Genomic DNA, 14,989 nt, shown 5'->3' on the forward strand with positions numbered 1-14,989 from the left:
GGAGGGAAGTGAGCAATTTAAAGCACTTCATGACTGATTCCATCAGTAATGAAAGAATTGACACTGGCAGGGTTTCTTCTGCTTTGCACTGGTGCTGTAGAGCTCAGGCTGTATCAAAGCCTCATGTTCTGGAGGTCTGGGATCTTCTCTAGTCTGGTGAATTAAAGGCCAAATTGAGAGACAGTAACTCTGGCTCTCAACATGCTTTTTCACTCTGTTGTAGTTACTGTTCCTTTGGAATGCTGTTAATTGTCTTTTAAAGATTTATTCAGTGGTATGAAAGCATGAGTAGGTTGCCAAATCCTAAATGATCAGATGCTGTATTTCCACAAACGTTTTCCAGGCAGGTATAAGATAATGAGATTTTCCCTCTCCCTTTCTGAAATACTGACCTGTCTTGTTCTTGTTGTCCAGCCCTTTCTGCTGTGCTGTCATTGGAGCTCATGTGGGGGACCAGGGTGGCTGTTCCTAAAATCTAGCCATGGATAATTTTTACTTTTGCAGAGGGAGTGTTCTTGTTCATTTGCTAGGTGTCTGAACCCTCACTATACATGCTCATGTGTCTCCCTATCTGTTTGTATGGAACTGGAATGCTTAATGCCTTGGAAGCAGGTCAATGTCATGTTAACCAGCAGCAGTGCTTGTGGATGGGTACTGAAGCTGTTCTTTAGGAAATGGATATATGGGAGTTCAGATTTCACCTATATTCCTTAGTAATTTTTATTTCTAAGTTCTCCCTCCCCCATACCCCTGTGTCCCTTTGCATTTCAACAGCCAGAAAGAGGTTGTGGGATGTGTGTGCTCAGAATGCAGCTTGGAATAGCTTTTGGGGAGCAGCCACCATAAGAATCCCTTCAGCTCTTGGAAACTTAGTGGCTCTAAGCAGCAGGATGATCAGAGAGCTGGAGCAGGGAATATTTTGAGTAGTTAAAAAAGATGGTAAGGGGAAATGTAAGATAAAATGAACTTGCAGAGCAGGTAAGAACACTGGGGTCCCTTCCACTCACTTTTAGAAAGGACTTCTCTTGCTCTTTTTTCTTCCTCTCACTCCCATGTTTTCATTCCTCTTGTGTTTTCTTTAGTCTCCAGCTCTTTATCTGTATCATAGCCTGAAATTACCAATTTCTTTTCTTTCTCTCTTGAGCTGCTGTTACTTTATTGTACCTCTTCTCTTATTTGCTGTTTCTGGCATTGTGACTTTTTGTTTTGCTTTTTTTCTCTTTTTCCTCTCTTATCACTGATGCATTTTAAGTTGTTCAATAAAAATCTATTTGTACTTTTTCCATTTGATTTTACTTTTTACCAAATTTTTCCTCTTTTTTAATAACTTCAGAAAATTTAAACTAGCTTTTGTTATCAAAGCAATTCATACATGATGTTTTTCATTAGCATATCTCCAACACAAGTACAGAGCATGTTAAATTCATATCCAAGGAGAATAGCAAGAAACATAGTGGTGCTGAAGGTACTGAAAGGAAGGCAGCAATAACTGGCATTGGGCACTGCTTACACTTTTGGTTACACTGGCAATTTGGTTTCATTTTTTTCATTAAACTTTGCCTTTTGCAAATTATCTTGCAAGCCAAGTGCAGCTGTTTGCCTCTTTGCATCCTGAGCTGTGAGGGTAACATGCACAGTGAAGTTAATAACCAATACCAAGCTTGAGACAAATAACCAGAGAGACTTCAGCCAAGTCAGTAAAAGCTCACTCTGGTTTATTGGAATGTTGTTTAGGTGCAAGGGAAGCTTTCTGCCTGTTTCAGGAGGCTTGTGATAAAAGGTAGAGCCTCCTCTTTTGTTAAGACAAATGTCACTGCTTAATGAGCTCAAGGCCAAACTTGTGAGTTACTGCCTTAGATATCTAGAGTAAGCTGAAATGTTTGTCCTTTCAGACCTTTAAATCAACTTTCAGTTGTTTCCCAGTACTGTGATAGAAGCTGAAGTTTATACTTTAAGATGAAACAGGGAGGGAGAGAACCAAGAACTGTGATATCAGGCTCTGCAGCCTTAGGAAAGTGTGCAGATAAAATACCAGGTTATTTCTTCTTTTGCCATAGGCTTTCTGATAAATATGATTTTAGGCATTTTAGATAATTTTTTTTTTCAAAAATACCTAATTTTCTCAATTCACTTTGTCAATGCAATCTTTTTTGAAAAGAGTGTGAACTGCTTTTAAGGCTAAACCTCTAGCAGTACAATATCACAACTCTGAATTACACATAGATTAACTGGGAGTGGTTAATCTATGAGTAGTTCAGAGCTGTGCCTGCCAGTTCAGCATCCCATTGCAAGCACTTCATCATTTACACACGTGTTCCATGGAGGGATTACATCACCACTTAAAACACAAGTGCATCATAAGTTGTGCAATATTACTCTTTGTACTGCAGCTGAGCTGAATCCCACATTTGTACAGAGGAGAGCCTGCCATGCAGGAATTCCACACTGCAAAGGCCACCTCAGATTAATGGATGTGAGTAGGACTTGGTCAATGCTTGTGTCCAAACCCAGTATTTTATTATTAAATATCAGTGATAATGGAAGAGTTAATAACCCTCTGCAGCATCATTAGCTAGGAGTCTTATGAGCTTTATACATCACTGTAATCTCTTGTAGCATGTCTGGGAGTCTCTAGAGTTTTCTTTCCCCCAGGAAACACCCAGCCAACCAAAAAACACAACCCCAAAACCTCCACCAAACCAAAACACCCCTAAGCAAACCAGAGAGCTCGATGAGGCAGATGTTGAGAAAATTTGAGTAGAGGGAAAAGTACTTGTGTGGTATCAAGGGGTTTGGACCCTTGCTTCAGGAGATTCTCATTGCATTGATGGTGTTTTGTAGTAAATGCAAAGTTTGGTGGAATTAATAGATTTCTCTGCTTTGTTATCACTGGGATTGCTGAAGCACTGGAAGGATTTTGGTCTAGGCCACTAGATTTACATTACATACCTCATCTTTTCTAAATACCAGGTGTCTTGGCGTTCTTGAGATGCTGGCATGTGTGCAAAGGGCAGTTATATAACCTGAAATTTCCCCAAGAAATTAGCCAAGTCCTAGTTTAGACAAATAAACATAAAAGCAACTAGAAAATTCCTAATAGTTTAGGCTATTTGCTTCTTTGTCTTATGCAACTCCTAAGCAGATAATGCTGTGCTCTGTGTGGTTGTGTGCATATCTTCCCTGAAGGAGTGGTGCAGAATTGGGAAATTGGAACAGGGAAGTGGTGGAATTGCCATCCTTGGAAGTGTTCAGAAAAACAAACAAGTCATGGCTTAATTGACAATGTGGTGTTCAGTCAAATGTTGGACCTCATGATCTTGGAGGTCTTTTCCAACCTTAAAGATCCTCTGATTCCATGTAAAATAGTGACTGTTAGGATTGCCTTATTTTTTAGGTCTTTGGTGTTTTCCTTTTCTTTAAGGCTTTACATACATGTTACTCCTTCTTAATATAGTTGCAGCCATAACAGAGGGTTTTACTTGTTTCCTTAAATGACTTCCTTCTTCTGGGCCAAAGAGGCATTAGTTAATTTTTTTTCCTTTTTCACCTTGTATATATATATTATGCCTGATTTTAATTTTGTTAAAAAGTGATTTGGAACTAGCTGTATTGTGGACAAACCACAGAAATTAAAGATTATGGATTTCAGAGATGGTTTAAGTTGCATGAAAACATTTTCTTACAGAAGCTACTTTTCTTAGTTACAGTAGATTTATTCTTAATTCTTTCAATATATAAGTGAATCCTGCTGCTTTTTTAAAGAGGATGCCCAAGTAAAATGTGAGGTAAAAGTACTCATGTTAATAGGATTAAGAGCACTCCTATAATTTCATTCACTTCTAAAATTGCCATCTTTTCCTTTGTAGCCATATGTAACGTCTAAAATTTCATTAAAATGTTGTGAATATTAGGAAACAGAACTTCATGTGCTGGAATTGCTTGTGTGCCTGCCACTAATTATCTGTGTTGCTGATTTATAAATCTTAAAGGAAAACACTCTACTGTAAAGTACTGTAGAAGAAATTGATGTTTTGTGTTTCTTTAAATGCAGCAAGGCACTGAGTTTTACTTTGCACCTAATGTCTTAAATGGTGAACCAGCCCCACCTGGGAAGGTCACACAGCATCCCAGGACTACCAAGGGCTGTTAATAAACCAAGAACTCTAACAGTGGTTTTTCATAGTTTGGGTCAACTCCTGCTCTTGACCTACTTTCATATCTCTGTGTGCTGTTTCTAGTTACAATAAAACCCCAAAACCAAACCTGATCAAGTGAATGTGGGATACAATCAACGAGTTTTCCTACCTTAAATTCTGTGCTATGAATGGCCACTTAATTGGTTTAGAGCCTTAAGCTTCAATTAAAAAAAAAAGGGGTAAGGAAATTAATCAGGTCCTTGGAGGCCTGCACTGATATGTGGAGTTCTTCTGACAAACTTGAGCTTCTCACCCACTAAGATACTTTTGAAAACTGTGCCAACTGAAAGGCTGTAACCCTAACTCTTGCTAGGAGCCAAACACGTGTGGAGTGATGACTCTTCCTGTTCCTTTAGCTAGGGATGAAGGGATGTAGCGTGATGGAAAGAAGAGAGCATCTAAACCTCTGAAGTGCCTGGATGCTTAAGCAAACAGAGGTAACTTTTGTGTTGGCCTCTTGTTAAGGTTTAATTTGTTTAGTCTCAGCACTGATTTCAGTGTGCACATCAATACAAGTGTTGGCTCAGCTTGCCCCAAGTCATCCTACAGCTCACAGAGACAGTAATGTACTTTATCCCAGCTGGAGCTCTGCCAGCCACTCAAACCTGCTGCTGCTCTGGTGCCTTCCTCTGCTCGTGTGGCTCCCCACCCTTAAAGTCAAGGAAACAGCCCCTGTCCATACCTGGTGCAGTGGGGTGAGGGAGGTGGTGGTTTGATGGCTGCTGTGGGCCCCTGCTCCCTCAGGAGAGGAGCTTTTCACCTGGTTACACAGCAGGCAACAGAAAGGTGCTGCAGGATGGGCTTTGGAGTTCACTTCATGAGTCTTTCCCAGCTGCAAATGGAAAGGGGATCCCAGTGCACCAGTTTTGAGACACCTTCCTGTAATAGCAGTAGGCACAATCAGTTTTGATCTCCAGACCCCAGGACAGCCTTATTCCACATGTGAATAATGACAAAGGTGCACTCACTTGTGCCTTTTCCAAGCACTTGCAAAGGCAAGACTGGTAACCACTTCTGCTGGAAGCAAAATCAGGGAGACATGATTGTTTTCACAGCTGGCAAACAGCACAATTGTGGTCTTCCCTCTCTCTCCTGCCTTGCTGCATGCTTCCAGGCTGTCCCCTGCCTCCATGGCTCCCTGCTAGGCTGCTCAGCCCTGCAGCCTGGCATGCCCTGGTGCCAGTCCCACTGACGCAGGGGGCATTCAGGGCCGCTGGGTTGTGGGGGCCAGTGCTCTTTTGTCAGCAGAATTTTTCCTGAAGCTGCTTAGTTTTGGTTCCCAAGGTGTAAAGTTGTGGGTCTGACTTTATACCAGTTCAGTAAAGGTTTTCTCAAAAATCTTGGCATTTCAAAACCTTTTCCTTGTTGGTGCCCATGACAACAGAACCGTTGGTTTGGGTATTCTGTGTCAGCTCTCTCTGTGTGCAGCAAAATTCCTTTGCAGCTCTTATTCGACCTCACTAAAAACAGGAAAAAAGATTCACCCTGTTATGCAATTGTCCAGCTAAGGACTGTGTATATAAGTAGATTTCTTTATAAAAAATTCTGCTCATATCTTCAAAGTAGATGAATTGCACATATGATTCTGCAATGCAATTGAAATGCCAGGAGATAAAGGGTGCTCTGCAATGTTTCTTGAGAATGCTGGCAGTGTTTGGTGAGGGGGGAGTAACATGGTTTCTTATCTATGCAGTTGCTTCATAAAATAAAATTTCAGTCAGATCTGGTAAAGGGTCTGGGAAATTACAAGTTTTTTCTGTTCCTTAGAGTGGCATTAAACTTGTTTTTGTTTGACCTTGTTGCAGCAAAACTAATGCTATTTGTATTACTCTAGTACTTTTTCCTTTAGAGAAGGGATTATTCATCCTCTTGAGTATTTTTCATGAGAGAAGATGAACTCTTGGTGCTAAGTGTCCATAGAACATTTTTGTTCTTTTGTCACCATGTACCTTTTCTTGGGTTTGGTTGGAGAAGTGTTAAAAAAGGCCAAGTGTCATGTTTCATTTTTTTTAAAGTGTGACATGCTCCTGCTACCATGTGTTTCAATCCTAGTGGCTGAGAAGGCATAAAGGGATGCTGAGAAGTTCTTGCTACCAAAATAATGCATTACTGAATGAAATTATCTGACTCTAATGTGAGTAACTGAGGGTGCTAATTTCAACACACCAATTATGCATTAAGCACAATTAAGCATTATGCAGTGAGTGGCAATGGTATGTCAGGTTAGCAAACAGGACTTGAATTCTTGTTTCGATTTGGAACAAAAAATGCTTTGAGTGGAGGAGGCCAGAACCCTCCAGCTCTCAAAAGCTTAGAGAAACAAAGATGTGTGACAGAAATCTACTTAGGAGTCTTGTCACAGTTAGAAGGAAAAGAAGATCATATGCCCTTGAATATTACTGGGGAGAACATTCCATTTTTATACTTGAAGCAATTCTTCCTAATGTGTGATATTCTGTAGCTAACCAAAAAATGCCCAGTCTTTCCAGGTTTGGATACAGTGTTTCTGTAACTTCCCCAAAGAGGCTTTCCTGGGGACAGGAGCACTTCCAGGTAGGGCTGGCTGCTGCATTCCCTGCTCCAACCCTGATCAAGTCCTGTAAACCTTCTGAAATTACAGTGTACATGAGTATTATCCTCTCCCTGCAAATTTGATGCATTACTAGTAAAATTCTGATATTTTTGTGTGCTTTGATTTCAAGCATTCTTTATACTGTGCATTCTAAATATAGACAGAGTCTGTGCCAAAGGCAGAGTGCAAGCTTACAAAACCATCATTGATAGAAATTCTGGTCTCTTTAATGACTTCCTCTGGAAACTGTAATTTGAATCATACAATTTTTCTGAAGTAGCAGTAGGAGGGAATATCTGAAAAATAGCTGTAATAGAGTTTTCAGAATTTTAGACTTTTCATCTGTACACACTTAACCTTGCATAAAGCTGTGTTGGTCATTTAATTCCATTATTACTTGGCAAGATTATTTTGTCTGTAAAGGAAGTCAAATCTAAAGAGAACAAAATCCTAGGCATGGCTAGTGTTCTGGTGATTTTTTTTGGGTCCATATTTTTAAGGTTTAAAAAAATTTGTGTTTTTATGGTAAATGCTTGTTAAGCACCCTGGTAGTTTTAGCTTTGGAATTGGGTTTGTTTAGCTGGGGAAACCAAAACCATCTGGCAATGCTCACCATCCATGGCCAGTCTCAGAGGGCTGTTGGCAACATCTTCTCCCTGTATTAACTCCTGTGAAAGGGAAAGGCAAATGGGCTCTTGTTAATGGGAACAAAGCTGTGGGAAAGGACAAAGTTGGGAATGAAGTGGAATGGAGAGAGACACAGAGAAGAAATGAGAGGCTGATGAGGAGACTGAAGCCAGTTGGAAAGAGGTAGGTGGGATGGCAGGAAATGTGAAGTTGGAGTGGGAGTCTTAAAGAAATGAGGGTTTTGAAAGAATAGAATGATAAAGAGTTAGTGCCAAAGATGGTGTAAATGGGAAAACAGATGGGAGCTGCAAAGGAGGAAGGTGGTGAAAATGCATACTGCAAAAGGTGGAGGGGAGGATTACAGCTTTCTGTTCATAGGTGCCTGGCATGGATTTCCAATGCATATCCTTGTCTTGGAAATCAGATCAGACACAATTCTGAGGTTCTTACTTAATGAATATCCTAGGGGAAAGCTGCTAAGTGCTGCTGTATTGATGTGTACTTTAATTACTGTCCTAAACCAGTGATTCAATGCCTAACATGTCACTATTCCCATTTGATGTTTTTGTCCAGCTTCCATAAAGTTGCAGTTTTGATGGCTGCAATTTAAATTTGTTAAACATTTACCAGATGTCTTATTTCGCATCAAAACATATGGATGACTTAAAAGACCAGGAATGCAAAATATGAATTTCTAGTCCACGGGAGCTGAGGATATTGGCAATTTCTACTAAAAAAAGAATCACGAACAGAGTTAGAATGTGTGCAAGTAAACCAAGATGGCAATAAAAAGGATTAATTTTGAGTGCAGCTTTCATCCAGCTGATTGGATTTGTATCCAGTGCAATGTCAAATAATGTAAACTTGGTTTTGCAGTGCTGGAGGAGAGCAATAGCCAAGAAAGTAAGCTGTGAAAATACTGGGCTTCAGGAAAGTGCAAGCTTTTTTTGTGGAATTGGCTTAAAATCCTCTCATGCCAAACACTCCCACTGAGATTTCCAGCAGTAAATTTGTAGCTATATGTGTGCAAATTCCTGCCCATGCTCAGCTCTCCTGCCTCTGTCATGTGGAGTGTTACAAAGGGGAATTGACTTTGTTCATAGATGCACATTTGGTCACATCAAAAAAATCTGAATTGTCAGATTGAACGTGTGCTTTCTGTAAGGGGAAGAAATACTGGAAGGGGTTATTTGGGTACATAATTTTTTTTTATATTCTTCTTGTGGATTTGCTTACTGAAGGATGTTGCAAGAGGGAATCCCTGTAGGAATGCCGTGATAGTGTACATGGGTACATTTGGGAGGGGAGCAGACTTTGGATTCCATAAGTAAAGATGGAAGATGGAGTTAGTTCAAGAGTGATGAGGTTGGAAAAAATTAAACCAAAAGAAACTACTACAGAGAAGTTCATTTATAGCATGAATTACTGGTGGAATGCCAGACAAAGATAAGAAAGCTACTACAAAATGGGTTATGCTTTTAATCAGCTGACTCATTATATAGAAAATTGCTTCCTAGCAGTGTGAGCAGCATATCAGCCCAAAAGAAGAAATTATCAAGAAATAAGAGACTCTTGGCCATTAACTCTTTTTTTCTTTTCTTCCTAACGTACATTAACAGACACAGATATTTTTTGCATATTTTCTGCTCCATCTTCTGTTATTTTTACAACTAAAACTTCAACCTCACTCATTGCCAGCATCAGCAGCAGCTGAAAATGAACATCTGGTCACTCAGACCTGAATGCCTAAAGTGCAGTTTCTAAACCTGTGTCTGCAAGTGGTGCCCTTTGCTGTTCTGCTCTCATCTGCTGGCAGGGCAAAGTGAGCAAGAGCTGTGGGGAGAGGTGGTGCTCTCTGCTTTTTTTTAATTTTTTTTTTTTACTTTTTCGTGGGCAGGCTAAAGGTTATCCAGAGAGTGAGGTATGTGAAGCCATAGCTGCTAACCAAAATACTGACATAAACCTGTGCCCAGCATTGCTATTCAAGAGTTAGACTGGCATGGTGGAGTATGGGGAGTTCTGGGTCATATTTTGTGGTTTCTCTCAGCAATTCTCTGGTTTTTAAGTCCAGTGTTTGCTGGTAATTTTTGAAGTGACTCTCATGCCTGGTATAATACACAAGTATTTACAGAACTCCTTTGATTTAATGCTGGTTGAAATTTACCCAAGTAAAATCAGTTGCAGGCAACTTCATGAATATAACATAAATTATTGATGGAATTACCAATTTTTAGGGGTTTTTTTGCTATACTTGTGAGCTAGAATTTGATTTTGCTACAGTTAATGTAAAACTTGTATTCTCCCACAAGTATTTAGGCAGATAAACTGTGGGGACAATTTTCAGCTGACTTATGTTGTTCATCCACAGCTGGGACTACATTTTCCTGAAGCAAATTAGTGGGACATGAAATATTTGTAGGAGATGGCTGGAAAGGGACTGTAATTATTTTTTTCTTTAGAGAAACAGTTACTGGAAAAGTAATACAGGGATTTTTAATTTTTTTTCTTCCAACTGTGGATGTAGAACTTGAAACGAGGCTGATTTTCTTTGATTTTTCTCAGCATTTCAAATGGAAGTGCACTGCCACCGTTTTTCTGAGCAGACATACTCTTTGTCTGGAGGTTCAAACTTCCTATGCCTCATTTTCTTCTAGTCTAGTTTTTTAATAGCTTGCCAAGAGTGCAATGTTTGCATATTTTGCCATTTGGAATGAGTGCATGCACGTGAATTATCCAGTTTTTCTTTGGCCAGTGGCTGCTCTCCTCAGGGTGAGATGTAAAGGTTGAAAAATTCCACTGTTTTCTGTGTTTATGATGTTTGACTTGTGAATATTTTGAGAGGAAAAGTCTTTTTAGGTTAAGTACTTCTCCCAAGTATTCACTTTAAGTACTCGGTGCTAAGCTTCCTAATTAACCTACAGGGTACCTATTGCAGCTGAAGGATTTGTTACCTCAGTGCAACTTGGTAAATAGTCAATAATTTTGTAATGTGTTGCTGTTAATCAGTCTGTAACTGACTTAGAGACTTAAAGTGAGTGTCTTGCTGACATTGTGTTGATTGTTTGGAGTGCCAGATTAATTACAGCACGTATTTTAGTTGCTGTATTATGACCCCCATCTGCTTTTTATTAACTTTCTCTGTAAATGAGAAACTGCCAGTGCAGACTGTTTCTTACATTCTGAAGAAAAAATCCCCCAAACCCCACAACTGTGTACTTTAAAAATTAAAGAACCGTTGTGTTTAGATCACAAGTTTATTTCTTTTGTCTCTGGAGCAGCTGACTCAAGCACAGATGACTCCTCCCTGTTTTGCAATAAATAAATGGACAGAAAGACCATCCCAGGCCATTTGAAAGTCAGCCACAGGAGTTGGTGTTGGTTCTCTCTGATCTGAGCAGTTGGACACGCACAAACCCTCAGCATCCCTTGTGCCAGCAGCTGGCAGCAAATCCCTCATTTGCTGGAGTCACTTATCCCAGACTGCTGCCACTTCAGAAAGCAGCCCCAGCCATTAATTCTGCAGGGTAGGTGACAGGCAAGGAGGCTTTTAAAGAAAGTCACATTTGCTTGAGCCTTTTATCTCATTTCTGTGTGCCTGCAGCCACCAGAGCTTAAAGTCATGGATTTGTACTGGCTCCGAGGAAGATGAAATAAATGTATTTATGGTCACATTGGTAAATGTTTCACATTGGTCAATGTTTTAAGGAAACTCCAGGTCGCAGAGGAGCCAGCAGGTGGGCATTGTACTGTAACTACACTAACATGAGTAATTTGAACTTTGGCCATTCCTCTAAGAGCAGGAAGATTTTGGGCTTTTCTGGTTTTGATCAGGGCTTGCTGTGTTTTTGTGAAGAGCAGTGATTTGCCTACATTTGGCCAGACAAGGGAGGAGTAGAATACAAACACAGTTGTAATATGAAGGGAATTACCAAGGGACTTAACATCCAGTGAGTGTGCTTGGCAGTAACTATAGTAAAACTGAAATTTCAAGCCCTGGAATGTAGTTATATAAACTTATTGCTGTAATTAAATTACTTGAGAGTACAAATTTGTCACGATCTTTCAGTGAAAATTGGAATTAGTTGGCTTTGGATTTTTAGGAGCTTCTAGCAAGAAGATACCTTGCAATGTGCTCTGCATTGGATTTGCAGGTAAACTGGAGCCTGAGAGTGTTCCACACTGATGCCCATCTTTCTATTTAAACTCAATTTTTGGGACACCAAATGCAATTTATCAGAGTGACTGCTGAAATTCACATTTCAGAGATGCTCAATAGGTGATTAATTTCCCAGAGGTGAGTTTTGCTATTAATGGAATACTGGGAGAGACAGATGGACAGGAGTGATGCAGAGAAAATTCATCTGAGAACAGCTCAGGAATGACTTCTTGATTTGAAAGGCAGCACTGGGCATCTTTCAGGTGTTTGGTGTTCTCATTTCTCAGTATATCACAAAGAAATTACCCTTGCAGAGGAGCAGTGTGGGCAGTGTTTGCTTGCTCTGAACACCTCCACGAAAAGAAGTTTTTAAGTCTCTGTTCTTCAGGAGATGAAGGTTCTTTTCCCAGATCAGCTGCAAACTGCCTGTTCTACTGGTGGTCCAGCCCCAGAATTCCTCCTTGCAGGGGCTGTGTCCAGACCAGCTCACACAGTGGGTGCAGTCTGTCAGAGCAGCCACTCAAAGGTGCAGCAGTAGCCAGGACTGGATGGGGGAGCCCTGCAAGGAAGGCTGACCCTCCGGCGTGAACTTCAGCTCACGAGTCAGATGATGGTTTTTATTTAGAAAAACACAGTCACAAGGACTTGTTTGAGAATGTGTGTGTGAGAAACTAAAATTATCTCATGGTTTATGCATCAGAATTGCAACCCTGAGTATGAGTCCATGTGCAGTGAAGATACAGTGGTGTTATTTCTGATAGGAATGTTGTGGCTGTTTTCTAAGTCCTCTATTAAGCTGATCTTGCAGTACTATAGCTTTTTGCTTCTCTATATTTCTTATTTTCTTTCCCAGGCATTGTGGTTCTGTGTTTGTGCTTTGAGATGCAATGGCAACAGACATTTAAGTCATGAACTGTGAATTTGTTGTGTCCGTGCTGAAAAAAAATAAGCCATAACAGGCTTTGTGTCCTGCTGAGGAATTGCCTTGCTTTGGGTGGCTGCTTGGGCTAAAGGCCGAAGAGCAGCAGCAGAAGGGCTTCATGATATGTGTCTTTTTGTAGCTGACTGTATTTGCAAAATGTCCCTGAAGGCTCTTTTTGGAAGTAAAAGAAGGAATTTAAGCAGATCATGGTGGTAACTAAAGTTGTGTAACTGAAATGGAGTGTCTTGGTGATTACAATTAATTCATTCTCATTTCTTCTTTTCAGGTTTTCTTCTCCACCTTGGCCTTCCCCTTCTCCCTTGAAATCTGGTCACTTTTCTGTTTAAGTTGCCATATGATCTGTTACCTCTTCCTTGTCTTCCCTCTTTGCTTATGCTTTAAGAGAAGTCTTTTCAACTTCATTTCCTCTGTCAGTGGTCCGAAATCCAGTCATCAATAGTTTATTTCTCCAAACGTAATGTTGTACAGGTAATCTATTTTTTAAAGCTTATCTGATGTTTCTGGCTAATTTTCATTTAATTCTGGGCATTCTGAACATGATTTTTCAGTGTTCTGCTGGGATGTTTCAAAGCTGCTAGGAGATCCAAATGTGGGATTCAGCTATGATTCATGTACGAGTGCATCTCATTTCTTTCAATTTGTGAGGCTTACATCAAACAGATACTTCGCTCTAAGAGCCATTTTAAGTAGCCTGTTGCAGATATTGATGTCTTCTTTTGAGCCACACTGAACTCTTTGAGAAACAAGGTTCTTTTCTTCTGCTCTACTAGATGCTGTGCTGCATTTCTTCAGGTTTCTGTGTGTGTAAGGTCGATGTGTTACTCAGTCTCTGCTTTGTGCATATCTGTGTATGTCTGCCTGTGTGTGTAAGTGTGTCACTATAAATGGTGGAGCAGGGGATTGCCAGCTGCACATCACACACTTGTTACAGAGCAGGGGGGAAAAGCAGTGCTCTGGTGGTTAATGCTCCTCAGGTGAGAGCGTGGCAGCAACCAAACTGTGACAAGAGTGAAGGGCTGAGTGTAAACTGCCTTCCCTGCAGGGAACAGTGTGCAGAACAGTGCAACAAGTGTTTGCTCTCTCTCAGCTTCCTTCTCATGTCCCGAGTTGAACAGAAATTCTTCTAAAGATGGTTTGGAGGTAGATGCCAGTAATGGGGAAAGTTAAGAGTGAAAAAATGCTGAGAAAACAGTCTTTCACATGTGTGCTCGCATATAGGCAGTGGCTCTAGCTCCTCCCAGGGACATTTCATAATCAGTTGTTTGTCCACAACAAACAGATCCCCCAGAATGCCCAGAGCCTCAGGATATGTCTCCTCTGAAGACACTATTAATTGCTTGCAGCCCTTGTTGAGGTTTATGATGCTCTGAGTAGGCTTTTGATCATGCCCAAGTTAGCTGGGTGAAATCTCCTTCAGACAAAATGATGCTGCAGTCTAACTTCAGCTAAAAAGCAAGAAAAAAGACAAGCCCCCAACAAAAAAAGCTACATGTTGTTGTTGAGTGATACCTCTGAGAATACTCAGGAGTCTGCAGTAGGAAATGGCTCATTGCTTTCTGCCTTAGTACACGAGCAGATTTTTCCTTCTGTGGTTTAGGCACTGGGAGGAGAAGTGAGTGCTCTGAGTTGTATTGCAGAGAGGATTAGAATTCTTTTAAAGTGGTAAGCCAACAGCACCAAGTGCCCAAGTGCTGAATTTACTTTATTATTCAGTCAAGCTCCTTTGCATGTGCCCTTACTCCTGAGCATTTGCTCCGTGCTTTTAGCCTTCGTGTTGCTTTTCCATGACAATAGTTTGAGCCTATTTCAAGTCTCTCTTGGCTATTACCAATCACCTACTTTGGTGAGAGAATGTCCACTCCTAAAACTGTACACACAGTATTTCCTAATTTATGGGCGTTAAGTAAATTGTTTCAATTTAATTATCCTTTGTTCCATATTAATAGGAAGCCTTATTTGACCTTTTTGCTTAATTCACTTGTTTTATAGGTCTGTTTTTTCATCTTATTGTAGGGTGATCAGTGTATTTGCCCTTTCAGATGAGAACATACCAACTTCTATGTGTTAATTTGTTGTTTGGGTTTTTTTTTTTTCTTTTTAACTTCTCACATAGCTTAGTGTGTTTTTGTTGGTACTTTTGGGACAGACACTTTCATAACTTGTCCCTTAAAAATGCTGGGTCTCTTTTGTCTTTTTGTTTGAATGGCTCAAGTTCTGTAATACTCTTGGGCTATTCAGATCTTAATCAGCCCCTCGTTAAGAATGACTGTCATCTGCCCTGGTGTTGCCCAGTTGTCTGGCTATTTTTAGAGTAGTGGTATTTTGGTATTTGTGTTACTTAACTTAAGGCTGTTCATCCTGTAAACAAGCTGGATGCATAGCTCTAGTCTGAAGAGCTGCCCCAGACATGAAATGTAACACTTGAATTTCAGGAGAGGCTTACACAGTTAAATGGCTTCATTATTAGAAATATTTCTTGCCTGGGAGAAGTTGGT

General features: G+C 40.3%; 1 protein-coding gene across 2 annotated transcripts in view; it reads left to right on the forward strand.

Moving 5' to 3' along the window:
* The window catches only part of BICC1 (BicC family RNA binding protein 1), a 90,153-nt gene that overhangs the window by 48,156 nt on the left and 27,008 nt on the right, over positions 1–14,989 (forward strand). Inside the window, exon 1 of one of the 2 annotated variants that reach the window (XM_077183348.1) lies at positions 12,799–12,962. The exons of the other annotated variant lie outside the window; for it this stretch is intronic. The gene's annotated coding sequence lies outside the window, so the exon portion shown is untranslated. Of the gene's footprint in view, positions 1–12,798; positions 12,963–14,989 lie in introns of those variants that run through there. 2 annotated transcript variants of the gene reach the window in all.

The sequence above is a fragment of the Agelaius phoeniceus genome, chromosome 9 (genome assembly GCF_051311805.1).
Source record: "Agelaius phoeniceus isolate bAgePho1 chromosome 9, bAgePho1.hap1, whole genome shotgun sequence".
In the NCBI taxonomy this organism is placed as follows: Eukaryota; Metazoa; Chordata; class Aves; order Passeriformes; family Icteridae; genus Agelaius; species Agelaius phoeniceus.